The following is a 17,286-nucleotide window of genomic DNA, read 5'->3' on the forward strand; positions in this document are numbered from 1 at the left end:
CAGAGGACGCTGTTGGCTAAGATTTTAAAAGATGAAGGGACCTTCTGACTTTTTTTAAAATTCTTGGAAGGCACAGTCGGATCACTAATTGACCAGGATGAGTGGAGACCTAAAGAACACCACGTTCTTTACACACTCAAATGACAGCGTTGCCTCTTCTGAGGCGCAGTGTGAATCAAACTGAGCTCCAAAGTAATATCGCCCAAATATCGTCACCCTCTCCCTCTTTGTGTAATTACTCTAAAAGCATTCTCATCAGGCATGCGGCAACACACACACACACACACACACAACTTTGTCTCTTCCTGCCTCGGCTGTGTTGCCGGGTGTTTGCATGAGTCATTTATATGCTAATGAACGTAGAAGGCCTTGTCAAGTAGTGAGAAGGTTTGTGTCAGAGTAGAAGAAGAAGAGAAGCGAGAAGAGACGTCGCAGATAAGACAGGAGAACCTTAAAGACATGCCGTGGATTTCTTTCCTTCAAAAAAGTCATCACAACGCATTTTACGGCTTGGTGTGAACTATGTTTATCCCACTCGACCTCCTCCTGCACCTTTTCTATGCTGCGATTGTGATGAAATATTGTTATTGTCTGGATGCTGTCTGACTGGAGGTATTCCAATACCAAACAGACCCCCCCCCCCTCCTCCACCATACCTGACTAAAATGCCAAAATGGCTTGAGTGACAACCCCGCACTCCACTCAGCACCACGTGCCTCTACCTGTTTGCTGCCGGTGATTGGAAGCGGATATCTTTCATGTCCCTAACCTTTATTTTTTATTTTTTATTTTTTTTTTACGTAGTGGCTTTGACAATTTCAAAATAGAAATTGGACGCTTTGGTAATTCATATGACAGTCATTTAAACGAAGTAAAAAGGCATTTGGGATTGATAGGCTAGGCTAGGCTAAACTAAGCTAGGCTAGGCTAGAACAAAACGGCTTCAATTTTGTTGAAAATTACCGTATTTTCCCGACTATAAGGCGCACCTAAAAACCTCAAATTTTCGCAAAAGCCGGCAGTGCGCCTTGTAGTCCGGTGCGCCTTATATATGGACCAAATTCCTAAATTTAAACTGGCCCGAGGCCTCGTGTCATGAAATCAATCATAAGTGGCCCGCTGAAGACTATGAATCATGAATCAAAAAGACTATGGATCATTATTTTGTGACTGTAAAGTAATTTGTTGCATCTGAAGTTGAAATGAAAAAGATAAAATGGAGAATGATTTGATTTGGATTAAAAATCTCACATGATGCATTAAGGGTGCGCCTTATAGTCCGGCGCGCCTTATATAAGGGCAAAGTTTTAAAATGGGCCCTTCATTTAAGGTGCAACTTATAGTCTGGTGCGCCTTATAGTCTGGAAAATACGGTATGGTTTATTTCATAATGTACATCATTGGATACGATTATTGATGTATATTTATTTGTGAGATGAAAAGTTGAATTGTTTGGGAAAATGAGATTTATTTACTGTAAACCAGTGGTTTTACGTTAGTGTTTGAGATCGATGGAATTCTTTTCTCCTTTTTTTTTTTTTTTTTTTTTTTAGACCTCTGCGTAAACAAAGGAGATTTTCTCTTGCCGGACATAATTTACCGGAGCTGTCGGCTAGTGAAACAAACGGAGCCCGAAAGAGTCGAGCCTGCGAAATACGAGCATGCCGTTAACGATGACAAACAATCGTAAGTTGTGCAAGTCATAAATGGCTTACTGTCGCTCGGCACCGGTACAGATAGCGACTAGCGTTTAGAAGCGATAAAAGCAAGAACTGACTTCAAACTTGTTAAACACGAAACCCTTTTCACACTGCACTTATGGAAAATTGCAGCACGACAGTCGTAATTTCAATTCAAGCCATCATTCTACTACCACACGCATTCCAATCGTACCACTTGAGATCCGAGGGAAAAAAAATAATATTGTGTCATGTGAGCCCTGGAGTGTAAATCCAGGCGTAATGAAAAGCCAGTTTTCATTCCTTCCTTCCGTTTTTTTTTTTTTTTTTGGGGGGGGGGGATGTTTTTGCTCTTTTTCAGACACTTTCTCTCCAGCGACTGGACTTGCGGTGTCCGAGGTCAATAGCGGGCCATATAAGATGTGTCGACTATGTACAGTATTGATGTGGAGGCTCTGACCTCACTTCCAGCCACTCCAAAGCTTAACAGTGAAAAATTGGCAGCGACAATAATAACTTAGCCTGGGGGTACAATAGACTGTGGGCTCTCAGGTGGATGCTGAGGTGGACCGTTTCAAAATGGGATATCAATGGCAGCAGTGCGGCGGCTAGAAGGGCAGTCGCGACCTCAGAGCCTCGCCATGATTCAAAGTGTTTTCTGGCTATAACTCGCACGGAAAAACAGCCAAAGTGTCCAAGCTCACTTTTGGCCCATGATTGCTTTGAGTAATAGCTGCTGAAATTTGGAAACAGGGTGCAGGGAAGAAGCTCTGGCCATCTGTCTTACAGGAGCATGAAAATAGAAGAAGTTTAAAAAAAATAGATTCCCCCCCCCCCCATGTGTGGCGTTATGGGAATAAAGCTAGATTTTTAGCATGTAGTTCAAATTTTATCAATAAATTGGAATGCAAAAAAAAAAATACTTTAATCAAGATATTTTGATGGTAATTCAATGTGACTTATGAAATGAGCGGCTTCACCTTGAGAAGCATTTCATTTTGGGAACAAAGTCTGCTTCCATTTCTTTGCTTTTACGTCTGCCATCCCTGAAAAGATATGTCGTAAAAAAAAAAAAAAAAAAAAAAAACGTATGGTCAACGTGACATCACAAATTCGACGAGTGGAGTGATGTCCTTTTTATTCAAAACAAAATTACAAACCCCAAAAAGTATTTTTTTGTTTTTTTTTTATTTCTTTGAAAATTTGATTAATTTTTAGGCTGGCATTTTTTTTTTTGCTTGAAATAACCCTAAATACGAGTATTAGACCAAAATAAATGAACTGTACACAAAAAAATAGTGTTCTTTTTTTAAGATGTATTACATACTGTGAAAAATAGAAACACCCGGAGGTTTTGTGCGACTCATATCACCGCAACGGCATTCCACCGTTCGAGGAAATTAGAAGCTCCTAATAATGTCAGATTACAACTCGGACGAAATCATGTGGCGTGACAATCATTGTGTGTGAGTTTGGTTAGTACTTCCGTTCTGTGGGACATTTATATCCCGAGATAAACTGTGTGTATTTGTGTGTGTGTGTGTGTGTCGCTCCATTCACACGGCCATCTGTGTGTGTGTTTGTGTGTGTTTGTTTCGCCCTATCTGAAATGGCATCTTTGTTGTTTTACCATCCATTACTCACTCTTTATTTGCGTGTGTGTGTGCGTTTGTGTGTGTGTGAGGAAAACCATTTGGGAAAACCAATTACCTCAGGTAAATAGCATAAGCTGGCGCTCTTAGATTTAGCCAAATAGTGAATTTGTAAAATAGGAAAGGCGATGGGATGAAAATGACCCGCCTCAAACCACACACACACACACACACACACACATCTACCTTCCCCCATGCTTCATAAAAACCTAAAAGTTCACATCTATGAAATATTACCCTATAAAAGATTTTTCAAATCATCCCTCAGAACTCCTTTATAAAGAAGCATTATTATGATTATGAACTTATCACATAAAATGTGAGAAAATTAGGAAGGGGGAAGGAGACGTTCTAATTAAAATAATGCAGGAGGAGCGTGGGGGGGATGGAAAAAAAAGTGTCCTCAGTAATGGCGGCAAGGAGGAGAGGAGAGGTGGGGGATTATCTTGTTTTTCCCAGAAACTTTCTCATTTTAAATCTTCATTAGTCCCTCACTCAGTCTTCCATCACAACAGTTGAAGTCTTGATTATTTTCATTGGGTTCCTGCAGAGGGCATCCATCTTTTCCTTTATTTTTGTCAAGCTTCTCTCTGCTGGCCCTCTTTAAATGTATATATATATATATATTTTTTTTTTTTCCTTGGCTGTATTTAATTCAACAATATGAGGTATGACAAAATAAAACTCTAGAAGCCAGGCACGTCTTTTGGTAATATAATAAGCAAGCTTGGAGAGGATAAAGATCACTAACAAAATAATTGAAAATCATTAAAAATGACATTTCTGCAATTTTTGGTGTTGCGCAGGAGGAAAATGTCTATCTTCTTCTCCTTTTTGACCTTCACCAAAATGTGTCCAGTTCAAGAGGAGGTGGCGTCAAGCATGTCTCTGGACGACAAACACTTCCGATGACAGCTCTGTTGGAGGCCGAGCGACGCTGAGGACCCGTCATGGCCGCCGGCACAATCTCAAGTGAGGTAAGCACGTAGCCGTCGGGGCATATGACAAAATTGTTCAAATCATTTCATATTTTGGATATTAGAAACCAGATGTGCCTGGCTGTCAGTCCACCTCAAGGCTGTTGATTTCATCTTCAAATACTTTATGCGTATTTAATCGTTTGACACTTGGTGTGGAGATCTTAATCAGACTAATCCTGGATTACTAAACCATTATCCCAAATTGCGTATTTTTCAATGAAATCTATATATGTGCTCTCACAGCTGTGTTTAATTTAATTGGCCTATTTGAAATAGTTTGGTGCAGGTTTCCCGATACTTCGTCAATAAAATCGTAAATGCATGCTGGGAAATTCAGCTCTTACGACTTTGACATGGTTTTTTATTTCTGCCGCGAATCTTCTGAGTGACAGCCATGTAACTGCATTCTTCTGAGCGTAACGGTGTGACACCAACACACACACACACACACACGCACGCATGACCTCTTTCACCCGTCCACTACGCTAAGGCCACGGCTTTCCTGCATGAGTGAACACACACAATTCACACGTCTGAGTAGCCACCAGCAAGAACAACACGCGCCCTCGCTGACCCACAAGCCTGCAGCGGGCTTCACATCACACCCAATACTAAAGCACACGTTAAAAACGACGTAAATAACATTTCACAGATGTATTTCGGAACAAAATGGCTTCCTTTCCGTGCCATCCGCTGTCGCAGATGCTCTTTTCAGGCGTTTGTTGAATGCCCGCGAGAACACTTAAACACAAACGCAATCGACATACTCGCGCCCGAAGCTGCTGTCGGCCACAGCTTACGCTCAAACACTCACGCGGGGACTCAAATTGAATTTGCGCGTGTGTTTGTGTGAAGTGTATTCATCTGTTTATGTTTTCAGTAATTAGAGAGGCGGGATTATGACACACACACAGTCACACACACACACACACACGGGTGTCAAATGAATATCTGGAGGAAAAATATGAACAAAAGCAGGACAAGAGCCGAGCGACAGCACAGCAATGTCTTCAAAGATGACTTCTAAGAGAATTAAGAATGAGTCAGAAAAAATGCGAGCTGTGAAAGTTTATGTGCGTGAGCGACAAAGCGTGTGAGAGATCCCGTGCATATATGAGAGCGTGTGAAAGGCTGTAAGTGTTTGCTAGCAGCTTCTACATCAGCAGTAAATAGCAGCAAGCTCATTTCAGTGCGATCAGCCAATTCATTATTAAAGCAGTGTGAGCTCTCCAAGATGAAGAAGCACTTAAGATTTTTTGTGCTTGTGCACTTAATTAAAGCTTCCACGCCATTGCTTTTGTTCCTCGCCGTTGTGTCGTTTTACAAACGGCAACAATTCCATTCGTGAAAGACAATTTTGTTCTTGAGGCACTTTGTGTTACAGGGAGAAATCACTGTCAAATACTTTATTACACACTCTCGGAGCCAGCGGGTAAAACTTCATAAATTCACAACAACCCCTTCAAATATTAAGAGACGACTTTACGTGTGTAATTTTACACATTAAGAAAATAATTTTAAAATAATAATGATAATAATAACAGATATTTATTTATTTATTTATTTATTTATTTATTTATATTTATATATTTAAATAACTTGTATATACTTGTGTACTTTTTACTGAATGTTGAAAATGTCGTCTAAGTGCACTCCGGCTCGCATTAAAGTTCGATTCCAGTTTGCGTTTGCTAAAGTTAAACTTTATTTCATTTTTTTTTTTTTTTTTTTTATAAACAAATAGCAAGAGTGTCAAGGGCGCTTCAGTAGAGGTTTGTTATGTCTGATGATTTACTGCTGTTTCTTTCCATTATGCAGCCAATTTTCCCCCCTCATGCGAGCTTGAGATTGTTTGCAAAATTCAAACAAAAAAAAGGTAGATGAAAAGCTTTGAGCGAAAAGCAGATTATGAAATATATCAATTTTATTCATAGAACTTTGGTATCGGTAGTGGAGTTGGAATAAGTCTGCTGTGAGAAAACACAAGTTATCTCACAGGATGATGAGCTCATTTCATCACTAAAGCATCTGTTGGTCCTCTGCCACCCTGAAATTTGAAAATGTAGCTATTAATTTGAGCTTTGTGCATATTGTTTCCAAAAGCTGATTTTTTTTTTTCTTGTTTAGCACCATTCATTTTCTATTAATGATATAGAGGACTGTCCCAAAACTTTTGTCTCTTTTTTTTTTTCAGTGGCATTCCTCAGGGAAACGTTTTAGACCCATTTATTTTCTTTGAAGAATGTTTTTTTTCCTAATATTTTTTTGTCTGCATCTTTTGACAGAGTCGATTTTGAGATTTGCAAAGAAGAATACAAAAAGAGACATAAATACAATTAATATTATAATAAAACCTGCCACCTCCGTATTTGGTGTATCCCTCGGCGTTCATTGTGTAGATTCGTAAAGCATATTTGTTTTGATCATGGCCGTCTGCTAGCATCTGTCGGGCTAGTGCTGTTTTGACAGCCGTTTCAAAAGCGCGGTTAGCAATTTATATGCAAAGCAGACAGATGAGGAAAACATTCATTGGAATGACACACAGTGAGACGGGAGGAGATCTAATTGGACAGAAGCTCGCACATTGTGACTGCGCCAGAGATTGCTTGCTTGCAAATAACGACCACCGCAACACGTTTTAATACAAACGCTCGAGATGTTCGGAAAAAAAAAAACGGAACAAAAATCAAGATGACATAATATCAATAGAGTTGAGTCTAAATTTTGTAATAAATGCAAGATTTAACTGATCATATTAAAAGAATTACAAATACTCAAAAAAAATTAAGAAAAAAGGTCAAAGGTCATGTTTCAGATCTAAATTTGGATTTGGACTCAGGGGAGAGTTACTGAGAAGGCATTCTATTATATTCCAAATCTCACGGTGAATCTTTCTCGCCGCATGCTCGTCAGCTTGGATCCTTCTTCTGACACTTCATCAAAAGCGCGTACGCCAGAGTGGAGGCAGAAATAAAAAAAAAAAAAAGATGGCGTCCGCCGTAGAAGCCGCTGAAGAGCTCTCATGTATCATCTCATTACACTTGCTGCGCTTATGCACACGCTGGGGTTGTGTTGTTGACGTGTTGCGTCCCACGAGTGAGTAGCCATCCGACAGACGTTATTATTTGAACGAGCCTGCCATATTGTGAAAAAGGAGTTTCCAAACTAGAGTCACACTGGATGACATGGTCTTCATCACAAGGACGACAAAGGGTTCTGTTGTGGAGGCGGGGAGTAACAAAACATCTGTCTTTTGCGTTGTTGTTGTTCTTGCAGGATCTGATCTGCGCCGTTGTGGGAGTGAACACAGACTGGGCACAAAATGGTGAAAACGTGAATCTTTCAGACAATAATGGAAAAAAAATCTGTGAGTATGTGAATTTGCTTATCCATCCATCCATCCATCCATCCATCCATCCATCCATCCATCCATCCATCCATCCATCCATCCATCCATCCATCCATCCATCCATCCATCCATCCATCCATCCATCCATCCATCCATCCATCCATCCATCCATCCATCCATCCATCCATCCATCCATCCATCCATCCATCCATCCATCCATCCATCCATCCATCCATCCATCCATCCATCCATCTATCCATCTATCTATCTATCTATCTATCTATCTATCTATCTATCTATCTATCTATCTATCTATCTATCTATCTATCTATCTATCTATCTATCTATCTATCTATCTATCTATCTATCTATCTATCTATCTATCTATCTATTTAGATTTTTTAATTGATCATGTAGTTTTAATTCTCGGAAGAATTTCAAATTGCGCAATTTAAGAGCGTTTGATTTTTTCGAGGTTCCGTTGTGCCTGAAACTAAAGCAAGCTACAAAAGTTTCGAAGCAAGAAGTGGAAAGAAAAAGTATCCAGTGAGATGATAAAGTTTCTATCCGGCGCTTTTCTTGTTGTTGTTCTGATTAATTAATCAACTGCATCTCTTTTTAGTTGCACATCATATGCTAGCGGAAAAAAAAAAAAAAAGTATCACACAGAGAAGAAGTCGCTCGTGTTTATTCATGAAGCCGCTAAAAATACAAAAAAGTTTCAGCATTGCCAAACTGGGAGAACATCTTGAAAAAAATGTTCCCCTCTTTTGGTCGGATTAATGCGAACACGATCAGACGAAAACTTGTCTGTCGCTTCCTGTTTGTGTGTGTGTGTGTTAAAAAACAGCTTGGCAGCCATTTGGATGTTGTTGAACATACACGCACACGCAGATGTAATACGGAGTGACGTCTCGGATCAGAGCTCTGTGACGAAGTGAGTGAAGCGGCGAACGTCTTTAATGTAACACCTACTCATCTACATCAGACGCAAGTCAAAGGCAACGACACACACACACACATTTGCTCATATGCTGCTAACAAATATTCATCATGATCGTGATTATCATGCTTAATCAACTTGAATCAAATGCGATGAGAGCTTTCCCGCAACGGGAATTACGTCCCACATTCGAAACATCAGCGGTGATTTTTTCGAGGCCAAGCTAACGGGCGACATTTTACGCAGCGTGTGACCAATATGTTTTTATGGATTATTTGGCCCTCGTTGTCTGGTTCCACTGTTAGGGACTGCAAATTGGCTGAGACTTGAGTGACAAGTTGCGGGAGTAGTCCGAAATTGGGTCGAAATCATGGCGGCTCATTTTAGCGGATGCTAAGCTGTTGGAGAAACTCTTGAATGAATTCAAGGTGTGTGTGTGTGTTTGTGAGTGGTCATTCTCACCACTTTGTTAGATTTTTTTTTTTGCTGGAGCAAAACAATCACAACAGACGGCTGGGCAAACCTATTACGATGTGGCTCAGTGCTTTTTGGGACACACACACACGTAGACAGTAACCTTCAGTGACTTCAACATGTCACATGACCTTTTATACACACCGTGGGAACAAGACAGAAGAATAGAAGAGCAGAGGTGTTGGGCTTGTGTGTGTGTGTGTTACTCTGCAAGAAGCGCACGAGCATTTTGTTATCTCACATAGCAACAAAAAAAGGAGATATCAAATCGGCTTTGTTTACGTAACATCGGCCGGCGGTAACGAGGCAATCCTCCCGTCCGAACACTAATTACGACCTTCCCCCCCCCCCCATCATGGCTGGATGGTGCTGTAATTTGTAGTTAAACACCGATCAATTAACATTCGTCTCACCTGTTGTGCTGAGAAAGATGGCGCTGTTGACGGAAAAAGAAGCTTTGCTCGCATCTCGCTGGCTCGCTCGGGGAAAAACGAGGTCAATAATGGCTTGCTTTATCTCATCACAAGCCGTCGCTCTTCTTCCTCCTCGTCTTTGTCCTGGGTGACTTCTCTTTTCACACACTTCACCGAACTTCTATTTGTCGGCGTCACCGATTAGACCCATTCTGGTGTTTTGTGTGTTTGATGACGTCATTAAAAAAGACTTGTGACATCACACATGGAGAAACTGCGAAGAAACACGGGAACACCTACAAGGTGTGATTTACCCACAGTTGCTACTGGCTTTAAAAATTTTCCTGAGACTCATACAATTAAATCAAATACATCCTCTCCATCCCAGAATTGATTTTGCACACATTGCAAAACACTCAATTGTTTTCATTTTGAAAAACAAAAGGCATGTTCAGTCTCTTCCACTGAATATTTACAGCCAACTTCCCTTAACACAATTGCAACTTGCAGGTGTGTGTGTGTGTGCACGTGTGTGAGCTTGTTGGAGAAGGTGTAGGGCATTAAATTGAGCGATGGAGCACTCCTATTGATTTCCACAGTCGAGGAAAAGTAATCTTCTCTACGCTGGATCCACTCGTGTGGAGTTGTACGTGTGTGTGTTTGTGTGTGTGTGTGTGCTTGGCGATCCCTCTGTGATTGAAACAGTGGTCAGAAAGAGTATTAAAGATTTGATAGGCTCTCCCGAGTCGGTACAGTAAATCACTCCAAAGTAGTGGATAATAATTGTTGCCGTAAACATCGTCTCAGCCACATGTGTGTCAAAGCTCTCTAAAATAAATCAGACATTTTTTGACAGAACACCCAAAAATATTTGCCGTCAAAATAACTGATATTATTCAAGCAATGTTTTTTTGGAGGATTTATCTCAGGTTTATTTTGCGTCTGACTGTGACTGAGCTTCAATATATTTTTTTACTCCGAGGGTGGCCTTTACCGGGGATTTAAAAAAAGATACCCTGCCGAGCAGATGTAATGTGAATCGAGGAGAGCGTATTCATCTCACGTCGGAATGAAATGGTGAAAATCAAATCAATTGGATTCCCATTGAGATCAGGCATAGCCACATTACAGCTCTTTTGCATTCACCAAGTTCTTTATCAGGCTTTCACACGGACTAGAATGGCAATCATCCACGACAGCACGACGCGGTACAATTTCTGACTGAAACAGAAAACAGCTCTCAGGACGTCGTGATGATATTTGCTCGTTGTGTATTTAATCAGAGAAACCTGCCTAGGTGCATGATTTGACGATTTGTAGTTTTCACTTTTGTTTTAGGTTGATTGCCGGAGTTTTGATTAGCCGGCTCGCAGGGCAGGGAAGGGAGGCCGGCCTCATTTACGTGATTGCCAGTCAAAACAATCATTATGTTATGAGGCATGATGAGCTGTCAGTCTTCTTCATGCTGATTTTAAACGTTGCGTGGAAATGTTAGCTAGTAGAACACTAGCGGTTAGCATTTGTGATTTAAGCGTCAATGTTTTTTCATTCGACGACTGCAAAAGCATATTTTTTAAGTCGCCGCCGGAGTTTTAGTCCCTAAACTGTTTGCATTAAAGCATCTTTTTAATCATCAGCAAGGGACACTCTCTTTTAAAACTGTGGCTAATTAAATTAGATTCATTTGGCACAGTCACAAGCCCATCGGGACACGAGGCCCAAAGCCAGAACCTTGGCAAGTCACTAGCGACTTGCACTTAATTTTCATTTGAAAAAGTTATCGTTATTTATTTTTTTGCATCTCGGATTCCTGTCGATGTACGGCTAATAAAATATATTTTCCGCCAGTACTATTCTGTAATTTATATACAGGGTATAGAATATGATTTGCACGGCAAATTACTGAATTACATTTAAACCCCTGCTGTAATTAGCACTCAAGCCAGTAGAGGGCGCTCATGTAACTGCACAGCATATGCAAAACCTTTTCACGTCCCCAAGAACAACAAAATGATGTTCATCGAAAACTGTTCTATTAAGCTTCTTTTTAGGAACGTAAGTAGAACCCGTTGTGACTTTCACTCCTTTAACAGAAACTACGTAAGCTCATTGCCAATGGGAAATGTCGGAAGAATTTATTTAATGGCTGTCATCACTTTAACAGCCGCAGAAGTAAACATGGAGCCCCGAAGTCAGGAACGCACCCACACTTAAAATGTAATGAAGAGCTGAGAGTGGGTGGATGTGTGGAAGAACGCCTGTAGGAAGATGAAGACTCGGATGTATAGACTGAGAGAAGATAAACGTCGAGAGAGGGAAACTGGAGACTCTCCTGTGTGTGAGTGTGTGTGGAGGTAAAGATAAGAAACCAAGGGCGAGAGTTAAAGAAGCAACATGTTAACGGCGAGAAATGATGGCAGAGGAGGAACGAGAGCTTGTTGGCTTCAGTGAACAAGTGGGGAATGACAAAGAGAGTCATAAAGGCACAGAGAGTGGGACAGGTGAAGTGCGCCATGAATAATGGACGGAATGGCAAGCAAGGAAGAGATACAGAGCGCTGAGGAGGACAGGGGCCAAGTAGAGGAGGTGAAATATGTCGGAATTGATAAAAACCTGTGGGACCACCGGATCCCGAGACCGAGGACAGTAGATGGGCTGAGTGCTGTTTAATGTCTAAATGTGCTGCTGCACCTTTTTTGTTCAAATGTCAGTATGTGTTAGCATTAGCATCAGGCTAGTGGATGGTGTTTGATTTAAACATGTTTTGCTTGATTTAGTGGGATTAAAACAAGCCTCCTTTTTTTAGGAATTGGTCATGATTTGACAAATATCTGCCTGTTGTGAAGTGTGAAGAAGTAAGGCTGCTGCTCATATAGCGAGTCGTCGCAAATCAATGGAATTGATACGGCATATCGGAGCGTTGGTAAGACACTTATTTTCCAATCTTTACTGCTGGGCAGTCTAACCAGATTGAAGTAAACAATTCAACAATTCAGGAGGCTGCAGCCACTAGCATTTAACCCTTGTAAAAACGATTCATCAACATTTCTTAGACATGTTGAACTTAAAATCTGAAGTGTCCAATTCCTCAGAAAATGACAATATGCTTGATTTGATATATCAGCCTAATCAGGCCTGTTCTTGCTTTTTTTTTTTTTTGCGGCAACGGGAAGAGGCTTCATGTCGTAGAGGTGATGGAAGAGAAGCACTTAATTTAATTAAGCAGCTTTATCAGTCGTCCCTACGCTCATATTGTGAAAGAGACCTGTTTGAAAAGGCTATAGCTTCCTAATTACCCTTTATCTGCTCGTTGAGGGACTTCGGACTACGACCATTTTGTCGGAGAACTGGAATGAACCGGTGAACGTGTGAACTATCTTCATTGCATTCATGCGTGCGTCATCCAACACGTTGAGATGATGAGCACATTTATATGACGTTATCACTGCAGAGTGAAAGAAAAACTGGACATATTTATTCAGTATTTCATGTTAATTCATTTCTGCAAAGGCGGATTTCCCAATTGAAAGGCATAAGAAGGTTTCAAACATGGCTGCCAACTCCCCCGTGTAACCTCTAAGGAGACTTTTAATGTCGCTCAGTATTGGCTAATCCATCCACGGGCTTTATGTTTTTTAGCTCTGTCTGTCCGTCCAGACTCGCTCCTGTGTGTACAATATCTCAGGAAGACGTGAATGGAATTTTATTACAACTGGCACAAACGTCCTTTTCGGGAAGAATGGATTAGCAATGTCAAAGTCACAGCGGGCCAAACATGTTTGACATAAACAGACTTATCTAACCGTTTCCCCTCCATGCGCCGTTCATATAAGAAGGTGAAAAACATTCGAGCATAATCAAAAAGGTCTCTGTGGTTTTCTCTTTGTCTCCATTCGCAGGAAAATTATAAAAAGAGCTCCAGTTGAGCCATCTAAAGAAAAAAATATGTTTCCATCAAATAAGTTGATTCTAGGAAAACTAGCTTGATCTCCTTGTACATTTTGGATTCTGCACTCAGATTTTTATTTTTTGGTGCTATTTTTTTTCTGTGATTATAAACACAACTTCAGATATTTCCCCACAACATAACTAACTAAAATATATCAACTAACAAAGTTTAAAGTGCTGTTAACGATAATGAATTGACTCAAATCTCTGACCAAAGTAGCTCATACTACAATGCTAAGTTAGCATTAGCACAGTAAACAAACGTCAGGCTTGGAAATGTACGAACATGTACACTAATTTACTGCCTGGTACTTCCTTTACACCGACTCAATCCAGGTGATATAGAAAGTTCATCTCCGTATCTATGGCAACCGATTTCTCTCCGATTGGGATTTGTTCTTAGCACACATTTCATCCTTCGACGCTCTAAGAAGAGCACAAGGTGAAGCTGAAATACGAAAGGGAAAAAAAAAAAACGTGTACTTAATCCGATTCCATCTGTCTTGCCGCTCGTGGCTGATATTTACCAGTGTGTGTGCTTGTACAGAAACAGAGGGAAGGATTGAAAAGAGGACGATGTTAACTAATCTCTGTCAGCAGGCGACTTCCCCCGAGAGGCCGAGTTCATTTCACGCATACACCGATAGTTAGAGCATAACACGCTCGCTCAAAGACAAGAAGATAATCCCATCGGTTAAATACGGCAAAAAAAAAAAAAAAAGACGAAACACAATGGTATTTGCATTTCAATTGCGCCATGGACGTGGAAAGCGCACTGATTCCACACTGCGTCGAAAGATTGATGTTTTGTTTAAGAGCTCTGAACGAGGTACAATGAGAGAGACTTTCGACATGGCGTCTTCTCGTTTTGGAGTCATTTTGAGGCGCATGCGGCAGTTCCTGACATCTCGGGCTGATGTTTTTAGTCATTGTTCAGACTCGTCAGGACGTAGGAAGCTGAAAAACTGTTGTCATGCTAATGCATTGGGACAGACAGGAAATACCTGGAATGAATGAAACCGGTTCAGTACAATAGAGGAACGTTTTTATCTGACAGGCGAACGGAGAGTAATGCATAATTTATCGATTCAAAGTCACTTCAGCGATACAATTTGGGCAAAAATTAGCTAGCATAAAGCGATTGCTCGGGGTGAAAACAAAATCGCTAACAGACGTGCCTTTGTGGCGGCCATGTTGGCAGGGGCTCTCATTAGCCTAGCGTCACCAAACCATGACTGAATTTGCTTCTACCCTTCCAATCCCTCAAATTTCGGAAACATAATAAATCCCCAAACAGACGCTGATATCTCCGTTGAGATGAACAGAGCTAATTTGATTTGATCACTTCCCTATACAAATTGCCGTGAACCTCATTGTGCAGGCCTGATATGGTTGTGGAAATTGAATGCAGGACAGTCATGTCACGGCTAATATCTTTCGTAATTAGGATCCGTATTGGCGCCAAACGTATTCCAGCACGCAATCAGCCGAACTCGTCTACAAAGTTAGCGCAATGACATTTTTATATCGTATCACTTTCTAACCGACTCTCTCTTCTTGTGATTGACAACTCTCGAAATCGCTTTTTCCGAAGTCGCAGCGTGATTAGGCAGTGCCTGAACAGCTGAACATGATGAAGCGTGACCGCTTCTGTTTCGGCGTCCAACGTGAGCCGCGGTAGTCCGCGCGGCGCTAAATTGCTTTTCAACAACTATATAATAACAGCGGTGGGGCAGCATTTGTAATGGCGGTAAATAACGTCAAGAGGTTTTAAGAGAGCACTACATCAAACGGGAGCGTTGAAATATGCAACGTTTTTGAAGAATGTCGCCCGAGCTGTTAGGAGACAGCGAAAGGGGGCCGTGTTGAACGTTTTGGTTTGCGGCGGGAGAACATGTTTTCTATTGAATTTATTCGCAGCCTCTGCAGCTGAGACTTTTGTGTTTTTCCTTTAACACACACACACACACAAGTATACACATCTGCCACGCCACAGATGCGGATGAAAAGTAAATGCCCATAAAAAAAAAAATCAAATCATCTCATGGTTCAAAAGGCAGGTGTTCCATTGCCTTTTCCTGATTTGTGTGTGTGTGTGTGTGTGTGTGTGTATGCATGAAATTTTGCATGCATGTCATCAAGTGGTTGGTTGCGTGCACTTCATTTGCCAGTCAACCATCCCACACCTGGTGACCTTTTAGAGGTCAGGCTGAACACGAGCTGTAATTGGTCCATGTGACCTGGCACACGGACGCACGCAACATCCATCAGTGAGTACCCCATACTCATTTTAAATTTTATTACAAACAAATCCGAGGTCTCGTACGTACCTTTGTTGCCCTTAGAGGCTTCACTTTAATTCCGTCTTGTGTCATTTTTGCCCTTTTCTACTGTGACGGATGAAGGAGCAGCTAGCCTGTGGGGGGCAGTGTAGCTCTGTGACCCAATAGAATAGAAGCACCCATAAAAAAAAAAATGAGAGAGAAAGCGAGAGACATGGTGACCGACTAAGCACCCATGTGTCAATCTTGTCCACTTTTGTTGCAGTCCTCAAAGGTCTGGTGGCTCTTACTTCCAAGCACATCTTAAAAGTTACAACTCGGGCACTAGATAAGCAACGGACAAGGTCGTGCAGCAATTGTGTGCGAGGAGAAAAAAAGCACCTCTAGCAAGCACCCTTCCATCCATGATGTGTATTTCCTGAGTTTGGTTTGAAGCAAACATTAGTGTTGAGTGATATGGTCCACCTTGTCTGACAAGCGATGCACTCGGCTATTAACTGGTTGTGACATCTGTTTTGAAGGCAGCCGTGTGTATTGTGTGCATCCATGCGTGTGTGTGTTGACTCATAGAGGTGATGGGGGGGGGGGGGGGGGTGTTGACAGCGTGTCCTGAAATGCATCTGTGACAGATGTGCATGTGGAAAGCATGTCAGGGATGTACATGCACCAGTTACTAGCTCAGCCAGGTTAGCGCATGTCCGCTTCAAATATGTGCGAGTGATTTTTTTTTTGTGCGTACGTGTGTAAAACGCGGAAGCATGCCACAAAGAATTTTGGATTGATTTTTTATTTTTTTTTACTCACACTTTCCTGGTCAATAAAAAATAATAATAAAAATAAAATAAATTTATATTAAATAAAATAAAATAAAATTAAATTAAATTAAATTAAATTAAATTAAAATGACATAACTATTAAAATGGCTTTAAAAACTAATTCCAACTAACTGAATTGAAAAAAAAAATGAAAGAAAACCTAACTAGCAATAATGACAAATCCCAAACTAGAATTTTGATATTTATAGATTTTTTTTTTTTTTTACTCACACTTTCCGGGTCAATAAAATAAAATAAAATAAAATAAAATTAAATTAAATTAAATTAAATTAAATTAAATTAAATTAAATTAAATTAAATTAAATTAAAATGATATAACTATTAAAATGGCTTTAAAAACTAATTACAACTAACTGAATTGATAAAAAAAATGAAAGAAAACCTAACCAACAATAACGACAAATCCCAAACTAGAATTTTGATATTCTATGGCATGCATTGATTGACTCAAGACAAAAAACAAGTTTGAAAGATTTTACAACAATAAAAGGATGTTAGGTTTGATATCATGACATCAAAACACATAATGACTAAAACAAACCTACAAAAATAATCATCCTCATCACAAAAATTATAAAACCACTTTCTATCTGCCTCCTTGCCAATGACCCTCACTTCTTTTCGCAGTCCAAAATTGATTATGAGTAAATCCTTATGCGGGAGCACTTTAGGGATCAGGTTTCCGTGGTGACATATTGATTCGAGCGAGAGGAGGATGAAGCAATAAAAT

At 40.5% G+C, this 17,286-nt stretch overlaps 1 protein-coding gene across 6 annotated transcripts in view; it reads left to right on the forward strand.

The window, feature by feature from the left end:
- Positions 1 to 17,286, forward strand: part of sdk1b (sidekick cell adhesion molecule 1b) — a 169,910-nt gene that overhangs the window by 9,765 nt on the left and 142,859 nt on the right. For 5 of the 6 annotated variants that reach the window (XM_049721160.1, XM_049721157.1, XM_049721158.1 and 2 more), the window contains exons 2-3: positions 4,191 to 4,308; positions 7,588 to 7,678. The gene's annotated coding sequence lies outside the window, so the exon portion shown is untranslated. Of the gene's footprint in view, positions 1 to 4,190; positions 4,309 to 7,587; positions 7,679 to 12,296; positions 12,414 to 17,286 lie in introns of all 6 variants that reach the window. The other variant, XM_049721155.1, reaches the window with a different exon arrangement.

The sequence above is a fragment of the Syngnathus scovelli genome, chromosome 5 (genome assembly GCF_024217435.2).
Source record: "Syngnathus scovelli strain Florida chromosome 5, RoL_Ssco_1.2, whole genome shotgun sequence".
NCBI classification, from domain to species: domain Eukaryota; kingdom Metazoa; phylum Chordata; class Actinopteri; order Syngnathiformes; family Syngnathidae; genus Syngnathus; species Syngnathus scovelli.